Below are 10,970 nucleotides of genomic sequence, written 5' to 3'. Positions count from 1 at the left end.
TAAAACCCAGTGGATCTCTTGAGAGTGAGAGAAAATCACTTTTTCCTGTGTGAAATAATAGAGTCCTTGAGAAGATAGAAGGGGAGGGGGCTGCTGAAGGAAATCTTAGAGAGAAGAGGGCTCCAGTTAATATATTTCACATCTGTTCTTCACTAAAATGATGACTTTTCTGCCCCCACAAGTCAGTCACACATCAAGCCCATCTCCAAGAAGGGCACTCAGCTTTCACCCAAGGGCCTCTTTCTGTGAGTCCTGCAGAGCTACGTGTTTACCCTTCAGAAACCCATCAAGAGGCACAACCTTTCTCTGTCTCCCTTTTCATCATGAGGAAACCCCATGAGCAAACCACAGCAAGCTCCTGCCCCTGCTGTGGGCCAGCCCTTCCCCTGGTGGCCTGGCCAGCAGCAGCCAGGGTGGCTGTGGCAAGCCTGAGCCTGGGGTCACAAGTTTGCCCACACAGAAGTGCAATGAAGGTAATCCTAAAGGGCCAGGCTGCAGCACTGGGAAATGTACATGCCACACACACACTTGCCAAGGTGATGTTGAGCAACATTCTTCCTCAGTTAGTTAAAATACTGGACTTAAAAACACATGGGTTTTCCCTCCAGGACAGGCATAACTTCAAGCAAAACAGCCCTTTTCCTCCAGAAGTATTTGCAAGCTCAGCTGCTGTTCCAGGGCACGCTGCGTGAAGCAGGGGAGCAAGATGTGAAAAACAAAAGCTGAAACTCCCTTTGCTAGGGAAGGAGAAATAATTTGGTTTCTAAATTTTCCCTGGCAGGGATTTTTTTCTTTAGGGAAACTTTGAACTGGGCTGTACTTTCCATCCTAACTTTTAATATCCTTTCTATGGTTTCAAAGATCAAATCTATTGTCTCCAGAGCCCTAGAACCTGCTTTGAGTTTCACTGAGCAGTGGAAGCAATGGGAGCTCTGTGGCACGGGTCTGGGGGTGGGAGTGAAGAGGGAGTGATTGTCTGTCAGCCTTCTCCATGAGAAACACATCCACATCTTTGAGGGCCCTCAGCAACTGCAGGAGCTGTGCAGTTACGTGAATAAATGGAAGTTTATCATTAAATGTGTTGTTCTGTGGGCCTAGTGAGACCTGCCTTTGTGCAGTGTGTCCTGTTGCCTTTTGCTCTCCTCCCCTGACCTGCAGCACTCACCACAGCAGCCCTGAGCCCTTGATCTCACTGAGGAAGGAGCAGCATCTGCTGAGTGCAGAGCTGCACACGTGATGACTGACATTAGCAAGCAGTGTGTAAAACTGCTGCCTCCTGCCCACCTTTCCCTTAGCAAGGGCGCTCATTTGGATCCTCATCTTTGACCCAGCTGCTGATTTTCGTGAATTTCATAGGCACTTAATTCTCTTTGAGCCTTGATCCCTCTGTCAGTTTGATAGAAAGCAGGTTCAGAACATACTGGCTGATAGACAGCCAGATGGCATGATCACAGAAATTTCATTCTCTGTGGGAAATGAGGCTAGAAGCACAAGGATGTGGGATGGATTCATAGGATAAGGTTAAAAAGTCAAGACTGTATATTTTTTTCAGTGTTGACAGAGCCTTGGAAATGCTTGGAATCATATCCTGTTTCCTCAAACCAGGTAGGTACTACATCCCTCATCCCTAGTGTAGTGTAGTTTTCCTGATTTCTCACTCCAGTGTGTGCAAAATATTCTCACTCCAGGCTGCAAAATATACAAGAATGCTTATTTCATGTGTTTTCTCCAGGGTGCTTTATCAGGAAGCACAGCATTTAAGAAACCAGAACCTTAGGTCTCTACAAGGAATACAGAGCTCTCCACAATGAAGGCTTAAAGGTTAAGACAAAGGTGTCAAAACAGCATTTAACATTTTTCTCAAGGCACAGATTTTTCTGTATTTGGGATATGATTATCAAATATCATTTTTCCCACCTCATTTAAGCTCCTGCTGTGAATAAGGTCCATCCACGTGCTTCATGTCTGTTGTAAAGTCTCTGGTGAAGGGGGTTGTTTATTTATTATTATTATTAATCTCCTGTGCAGCAATAAAAATTGTCTGCTTCAATTCAGCTAGCAAAACTGGAAGCCTTTTGCTATACGTTTTAGCAGACAACTGTTTTTTAAAATAATATACTGTGTGTAACATTGCAATGTCAGCTAAGGAGAGTGACAGAAGAATCCACAGCCACAAAAGCAGAGCAGTCCTGTACTTTTAGGGGCCCAGCAGAGCTGCAGCCACAGTGTTTATTTTCCTGTCATGCCCTGATCTTGATGCTGCCCACACCAGCAAGTAAAAGCAACTGAGACTTCCTAGGCTGCTGCTAATGAGAGGTATGTAGATTACTCACAAACTGGAGTCAGGAAAGTTTAAGGACAAGTTCTCTTCTCTGCCCCTTTATGGCAGATGTTGGGTCAGGGACCGCCTTTGCTATTTAAACAGTAATGATCCAGCAATACTGAGAAACCAAAACACTGGAGCTGTGACCTGGTGGGGAGCACAGAGCTTTGTACTACAGACTGTCTGCTGCTGCCAGCTCAATAAATAACACCCAATTAATTATACACAAACAGGCAGTCCTCTGAAATGCCTGGACTTTGGAGTGAGCCATTTGAGATGTGCCAGCCCTGTTTGTCAAAGTAGGAATTAAGCATACTCAAGTGGAAATTGAAGTGCGACCGAAAGAACAGATCCAAAATGGAGGCATCCAAAATCAGAAACCTCTTTAGATAGTGTTGACCTGGGAGTTTAGGAGTTGCCTTTAGGCAAGAAGGGAGCAAGAGATTATCACAAGTCTATACACAAGACTGTAAGAATCAGGATAAGGCTGTACTGAAGCTGCACCTAGCCCAGCATCTTTGCTGTTTGCAGCAGCAGGCAGTGAGCTGTCAGGTAGCCAAGCAGCCCAAGGTGCTGTATTCAAACTTCAGTATCCACTGGAGATACACATTGAAATCTCTTTTTTAACAGAGATCCCTGGATCCTATTTTTTCATCAGTTTCATCAGTTTGGTAGATGGTGCTTGTCTCACCAGCCCTGGGGACATCTTGGAGAAAAATCTGCAAATTTCAATGTACTCTACATTGCTTGCCCTTCATGTGGGGTCATCCCTGCTGCTTCTCCAGAAGGTAAAGAGCAGATAATTGTTCCTGACATTTCTACTCAGTTTTGCAACAGTAGTTTCCATATAGTCCCTACATTGTAGAGGTCCTTCTTGGATCCTGCATCTCCTTGCTACACCGAGCTGGGCATTGTTTTACTAGAGGTCTAAAGTTCAGCGTGTCTGCCCCCAAATCATGCTGTGGAAATGTGTACTCCTCCTGGAGCTCCTCTCTCTATTCTCTTGCCTGTACAACTTCCCTAGACACATTCTATGGGACCTCTTACCCTGGAAGAACTTAGGGATCCCAGTAGATCACCTTGTACTCCTAGTTGATTCCATGTCCTACAGGAAATGCAAGTCAGGAGCTACTCCTGGGAGCAGCCTGTGCTGACAGCAAGCCTCACAGGATGCCCTGACCATTGTGTGCCATCCAGGGACCCAGCCATGTACACACACCAACTGTGCCCCTCTCCTGGCGTCTTCCAGACTTCTTGTTTGGGTTTTTTTTATACCTTCCCCATCCGTGGTCCCACTGAGTCATGGGATTTCCTGATCAACTTCCCCCACCATCGCCAGCAGAAGAAAGAGGAAGCCTCATGAAGAGTGCTGGTGACCATGGTGCCTGTATTCACTCCCTTTTCCTCTGAAGTCTGCCAGCACAGCATCAGTGACAACTGTCCGCCGGCTCCTCCTCTGGTTCCCTATCTGTACATTCCTGACCTTTTGATATGGATCTGCCTTTCTTCCCTCCTTTGATGTCTCTCATGGTCATTGGGCTTTCTCCGGGCCTTTCGAAGAGCATGAGATGAGTGCAGACATGGGCTGACACCTCAAAAGAATTCTCGTCTAGCCTGAAATGAGTTAAGGCGACTCGCCCCTACTATGTGTGGTAACTTTGTGCCTTCACCAAATTGTCTTCTCACCATATGCCCTCTTTTCCAGTTCATTTATAAATAGGTTAAACAGCAGGAGCCCAAGAACAAAGCCCCCTCAAGCATCTCTAGAGACCTCCCTCAAATGTGGACGATGGCCATTTACCATCCTTTTTTAATAGTTTATTTAATATGAAGGCTTCTTCTGTTGTCCCATGGTACCTTAATTTCTTTCAGACTACTTACTGATGGACCCTCATATCTTCAGAAATTGTTGCTGGGTTTCTATATGGATGACCTTGTGGTTTTCGTTTAACTTGCCAGAGTTTATGATCCTTTCTATTTTCTGTTTTTGGACACAACTTCTATTTTGTGAAGAAAGTCTTCTGCTTCTAATAAATTCCTTTATCCTGCTGTTAACTGTGTCAGCTTTTCTTTTCCAAAGTCTTTGTCCATACACGGAGGAGAGAAAAAATGTATTCCTACACACTCTGTTTAAATAGCCACCGGGCAAACTTTTTAGCCTTTAGGCATCCATTTTAGCTTATTTCTAACAAAGTTCCTTGTTCTTACATAATTCTATTGTAGTCTGGGCTTTTTTTTTTGTTTTGTTTTGTTCCCTAAGTATGTTAAGCAGGGGCATTTTGAACCAGGTTCTGCATGTTGCTCTGGGCTAATATAAAAGTTCCTTATTTTGTATGCCCTTTCATGCAGAAACAATATTTTCATTTTATGCAGCATCAATCCCCTGTGTGACATTTATCCAATATACAAGTAGGAAATTGATACCTGCTGCTATTGTTTAATTTCTTGCTTTGTCAGCAACTCCAATCTCCCTCAGCATGTAATAGATACAGACATTTGATTTAATGTTAATATGATATGGCATATTTCTGACTTAGGCCAGAAATGTCAGGCTATTTAGGTTTTGAGCTGCTTGTAAACAAAATTAGCATGTTACTTTGATTTGGCACAAAGGTTTCTCTAATATATGTTACCACTTCTCTACTGCTTCTGCCTCCTCTGTCTGTATTTTTATGCCTTGTACCCCAATTCTAAAGCATCTGATCAATTGTCTTCTTCTCATTAAGTTTCTGTTTAAAGTAATCTTGTTTGTTAGACCTCTAGCTTTCATAAAAAATGCATATTTTCTTTTTCTTTTGCTATACTATGAGATTCTTCTTGTTTGGTTATTCTTTGTTTTCCCTTTTAAAGTTTCACCAAGTTATTCAGCAGAGGATAAGGTTTTCCTGACTACTTGCTCTGAATATGTGCCATCCTGAATCATGTTTTAGCACTTGCCAGCTTCTCCCTTCCTTCACTCTAAAAAAAAAATCTCCTAATATATTTTAAGTGTCACCACTGGTTTTATTTTAGTTTACCTGAATCTGACTCATGCATAATGAAAGTTTTCCCTTTTTCTAACAAGTTCAAATCCTTTGTGTTCAGCTGGTTTGTAGCCAGGCATTGACAGCTTGTCTCTGTTTCTGCCAGTTCAGCTCTGCTCATGGTATTGGAGGCATTTCAGATGAAGCTACTGTGGAACTCCTGGCCTCCAAATTACCATCTGACTGCACCCATTTTGCTCCCAAAACTGTCTCCTTCCTTCTTGAGGCCTTTGCTCCATACACTGTGTCTGGGGATTTTCTCAAACCTCCTCCAAAAGCCTGCCCCAATTTTCCACATCATCCAGCAAGCACGTATGACATCCAGCAGTCTAATCACCATGGAGTTCTTTTTGGTATCACAAAACCACATGGATGTATGCCTGACAGAGCATCATGGGTCATCTACTGCTATATCTTCCTCAAAACTCACTGCAAAAGTGAATGTGGCCTCAGGATATGAGATCATTTCTGTCCCTCCCTGATGAGACTGGCACTCACAGAGCCTTTCCCCACCTCAGCAGCTTGGGATCAGCTTGGAGATTGGTCTGTTGAGTGATGATCCCAAAGAGATTGTCCGTGCATCTGTGTGTTACCCTGACATCTTGTAGTTCAGGTGTCATGGCCTAAAGGTCTGGGATGTTGGGCTAATTGCACTGGATGCACATTGCCTTGCCTATGCACAGAAATGATTCACATGGTCAGTGGAGCAAACTGAGAACTCCTTGACCACTTATTCTGTAAACAGCCTCTGCTGATTCACATTAGAAGGGGTCTGATGGGCTCTGTACCCAGCTCCAGGCACAGATCCCTGAGGGAGGAGCCATTCAAATGCCTAAACAAAGGGGACAGGCAAAACTCCTCCTCTGGCAGATCTCCTTTTATGTCACCCAGCACCAATGGTCTGGACTTGCTCTGATCCCGTGGTGAGTCTTTGGTTTCTCTCTTATTCCTTGTCACTGACATCCAGAGAGGGATGCTGGAGTATACTGCTACATTGCTTTGTCCTCTGGTACATTTTGGATCTTCATTTTTTTAAAGAACATTCTTACAAATACTTTCATTCAACTGCCCTGGGCAGAGGCATTCCAAAGGAGTTAGAAATGGTGACTTGGAAACAAGGGACCTTATACTATAAACACTGCTGTGGTTGAATTCCATTAATATGTTCATTCCTTTTGGTTACATTTCTTCTGTGTACTGACAGTTGCTCCTTCATTCTGTTTTAGCTTTCAAAGAAAAGACCTACTGCCTGAGAGCTCCACACTCATGGAAGAAAACAAGACCCAGCAAAATGGAGAGCAGCAACACCCAACAAAGACTGTGAAGCACCATGTGTGTAGCTGCCACTGGAACAGCAGCTCCGTGGGAGGTAGCCTAGAATGGAGCCTAGCTTGCCTGGAGGGGAGGGACAAGGACATCCAAACAAGGGAGCACACTCATGAGAGTTCCCATAAAGTCTCTGGGAACCACTTGCTTCAAAACAGTAGGACACTCTCCCAGACACTCAGCTCCTACAGACTCCCTCATTCCTTGAGGCTAGGGCTCTGCTCACAAGCTGTCATCAGCAAAACTTTTGCAACCCTGCTGATGCACAGAAGGAATGGAAAGGGGAACCACTGTTTCTTGAGGGGGAGGCTGAGGAAACAGGTGACGATGTGTCGTGGGAGGATGAGCAATGAGAAATGGAGAAATGAAAAATGGAAAGTTTTCACTAGAGCTGTGACAAGTGCAACTCCTCTAATAGAACTAGACAGCAGAGTGGGCAGAGACAACCTGACGGCCTTTTAGAAGAGGAAGGAGTGACAAATGTGTGAAGCTACCAAAGTGACCTGTGTCCTGGGAGCCCTGACTCTCAGGCTCTGGGGGTTCATGCTGAGGTGATTTAAGAAGCTCCCTGTCCAAATTGCTCACCCATTACCATATGTTGTTGCCCTGTCACTGACTTGTCACAAGTAGTGATGTGCCCACACCATGGGAACCAGATTGATATATTGACATAACTGAGGTGTCTGTGGCTAATTCAGTTTACTAGGAGGTGGACTGTGGTGGCCAAGGCATCTTCTTCTTGATCCCTGTCAGGTTTAGTTGAATAGGTGACCAGCTGAGGTCAGAAACCTCCCAAAACACCAGAGCCTAACCAGACAAGCACCAAAAGTGGCCAAGAGATCACCAGGAGAGCCTTGACACTAATTTATCCAATTTTCTTGTCTTTACACAACCTTCTCTCTGCTTTTCACTAACTCCTTTGTTGCCCCATAGCTTGCAGAAGGCATTGGAGAAGGTTTTCAGAAGCCCTGTAAGCTTGTCCTTGTGATGTCTCTGTTCCTCTAGGGAGCTGAACACCAGACTGAGTGGTACAGGTGGGTAGTGATCCCATGGCATGGTTCAGAGAAGAGCACTGGCAGCTTTACAGAGTAGCCATCAGGGTGCAACAAGGGGTGGGTAGGGACAAATCCCAGGGTGGCAGCAGCAGGGTAGCCTGAGGAGAGGCAGCCCCAGCCCCAGGCAGCCCCAGCCCTGGCCCCAGGCATCCAGCATCTCCATGGAGATGGAAATGGGCCTGTGGCCAGGCAGGGCAGAGCTGTGGGGAGACTGGAGACTGGTGCTGCTGTGACATTTCTGGGGCAGAGATTGACAGTTCAGGGTCCTGCTCCCTGGTCATGGTGGGGTAGAGCCCTGGAGGAGTTGCAATGAGGTTCTGGCCCCTGGTCAGAGTTGGGGGAGCCCAGGGCAGTTGGAGCACAAGCAGGGCTGGTGGTGCCCTTGGGATCCTGACAATGTCATTGGCCAAGTCTGAGACTTTTGATCATCTCTGCTATGCATATTATAGAACTGGAGAAAAACCTACTCCAGCAAATGAGTTGCAAAACTAAGCTTAATTCCCTGTAATCAAATTCCTTGTTGTTACCATGGTCATGTTCTCTTAATATCCACGGAGCAAATGACAACTGCAGAGCATAAAAAGATGCCAGCCTTACACCTGGTGCCAGCTTTGGACTGCTTCTGGAAATTTGCTTTTCCTCTGACTACAGCAATCCCTTCATGTGCTAAGAGGAGCAGCTAATAAATGGCAAATAGTCCCTTGAGAATCACAACTAATGGCTGCTGCTCACTGAGATAATCACCCATTTAATAAAGGGTGAGCTTCTACCTCTGCACTTCCATGGGGAGCATTAATGCATTCTTTTCCCCTCCTTAGCCACTTATTTCCACAAAACCGGTAGGAACTTGATATTTTTGAAACCACTCTTCCTCTATTAATGTTGGCTGAAATTGCCCAATGGATTCAGAAGTTATTAGGAATAGCTAGTTGGTTGTGTGAATGTTGACAGAGACAGACACAAAGCATTATCCTATTAAGAAAGCACTTGAGTTTATAAAAACACAGATTTTTAAATCATGTTAAAATCAGGGAAATGGGTAACATCATGAGGCTTGTGTTTCATTTCTGCACAAGTTTGCCTCACTAACAGCCTGAGAAGGTAAAGGAGCTCAGAAGGAAGTTGCCATTGCTTAGACTTCATGCCTTGATGCTCTTCTCTGGGAAGGAGTGATAGAAGGGTCAGGATTTGGCAGGAGGGCTTACATAAATATTCTTTAGAGACTAAGGGTTTTGCTTTGCAAGCAAGTCAAATTCTAGATCTTTCAAAGTTGCAATTATCACGTTTCTCTTCTCCAACTTTTTATAAATTAAATTCCCTCTCATTCTGTCCCTTTTTCCCTTCTTTGAGACTTGAATGTGCAGAGTTGCTACTCTTATTCATGTTGAGTTTCTCAATAGCAAAAGCCCCTTATTGTTTGATGAAAGTATTTGTTTCTCCGGCAAGTTCAAGGTTTAGATATAAACATTTGTGAGTAATTTCTCCTTAGGACTATTTAAACTGTAATGAGATCTACATTTTATATTGATTTGAGTTTTGGTTTACTTGTTCATGCATTTTTGAGAAAGAACAGATGCTGCTTGAATGTTTCCTATTGGGCAGATTAAATACATTCTAGAGAGCACACCTGAGCCAAAGGTCAATCTTCCTCAGCAAACCAGTCAAACTGCTCTGTGAGTCCTCAGTTTTGGTAATGAAGGCTTAAAAAATGAACTGTAAAGAAGTTATACTTATTTTTATTTAAATTTTGCAAACTACTGAAATGCAAGTTTTGAAAAATTTTGCTTTGGTGTCCTCTGGAGGATAGCAGCTGGTTTTCTACATACACTATGGCATAATTTGGAAAATTCGAAGGCTTCCAATAAATTGGTCTGGTAGCTTTCAATGCAGAGTTACAAGTTGAGTGGTTTTCACTACCAGCCATGCCGACAGTTCTGCCCTCCTAAGAAGTACATTTCTCACAAGACTTAAGATTCTTGCCAATTAAAGTCTGAAATGGCATTGCCATATCTGTGGGTCACCATACTCTTATTGTAAAACACCTCATCTAACTAATCTCATTGCCATTGGTTTTAAAATTAGGGTGATCATGACAAGGACAAGAACTCTCTTTCTTCCTTGGGAGGCTTGGTTGCCTCAGGGAGTTGTGCCAATTATGTCAGTAAAAAATCCTCCCTTCGTAATGGTCCATGCAGGCCCTGAGCAGAGTAGTAAAAACAGATCAATGAAATAAAATCTGTGCTCTGTCGCTGTGTATGGCCAGGAGGAATTGCTGAAAAGCTCCTTGTGTTCCCTCCTCACCCTCTGAATTGGTCTGGGTATTGCAGTTTACTCTGTGTATTTCAAAAGCAGAAGAGAAACCAATGAGTCACAAACTTTCAAAATGACAAAGCCACCCTAACAAGCAGTGGATGTGTTATTTGTTTGTGATGATCTCTCCTTACAGATTATTCCAAAAACTGTATCCTAAACTAAAAATTCCACTTTGCTTATTTTCAGAAAGGGAATGGGCAGTTTAAGGGGGGATGAAGGGAGGAAGAAAATTAAATCCTTTTTTATCAGGAAGAGTTTTATTGCTATTCAACTAAAGATTGAGCAACAGTTAGGTAGTCAGTGAGTGGTTTTCTTAAATGGACATGGGGAATTACAAGTCATAGGAAGCCTGGCCATATTTCCAGGAGAAAACAGAATATTTGTCTACAGTGGTTGGTGAAAATGTCAACTTCCCTCCGCGAAAAAGCAGAATTACATGAATTTAAAAATGTCAAACCTGTTTCAATACATAGCTACATATGCCATGATTGAGACATTTCTTACTGGTGGTGGAAGCAGAATATTTATATTATCAATCATTCTTGATGGTTCTGAGTGATAAATGTCAATAAAAAGTGATCTCAGCTGGCAGAATTCTAAATCTGCTCTGAAAAGCATATTCAGCCTGAAGAAATCAATTGAAACAATATTTTTCATAAGCCCTTGGTTTTCTACTTTTATATACAGTTTCTCAATACAGAACTGTAATATTTTTTACCACACATTTAGAAAATGTGAATTTCTACTGACATGACTTCCTAACTTTTTCCACTACCACTTCACCTTCATTACTTATCTGTCCTGATATTTTACCTTTCTAAAGTTTTGAGTCAAGGAGTTATCTTTGTGAAATGTCTAGTCAAGCACTTATGTGTTACAAAAGCTCATGTTTGGAGCTCTTTTTCTAGTAAAGATTATTAAAAATGGACA

At 43.3% G+C, this 10,970-nt stretch overlaps 1 long non-coding RNA gene across 1 annotated transcript in view; it reads left to right on the top strand.

Annotated features, from left to right (window-relative positions):
- Positions 1-1,620, top strand: part of LOC134420221 (uncharacterized) — a 47,745-nt gene extending 46,125 nt beyond the window's left edge. Inside the window, exon 3 of the long non-coding RNA XR_010028281.1 lies at positions 1,553-1,620. This is a non-coding gene — a long non-coding RNA (uncharacterized LOC134420221). The remainder of the gene's footprint in view (positions 1-1,552) is intronic.
- The last annotated feature ends 9,350 nt before the right edge of the window (positions 1,621-10,970 follow it).

This window comes from Melospiza melodia, chromosome 1 (assembly GCF_035770615.1).
Source record: "Melospiza melodia melodia isolate bMelMel2 chromosome 1, bMelMel2.pri, whole genome shotgun sequence".
In the NCBI taxonomy this organism is placed as follows: domain Eukaryota; kingdom Metazoa; phylum Chordata; class Aves; order Passeriformes; family Passerellidae; genus Melospiza; species Melospiza melodia.
This window is presented reverse-complemented; position numbering and strand designations above follow the sequence as displayed.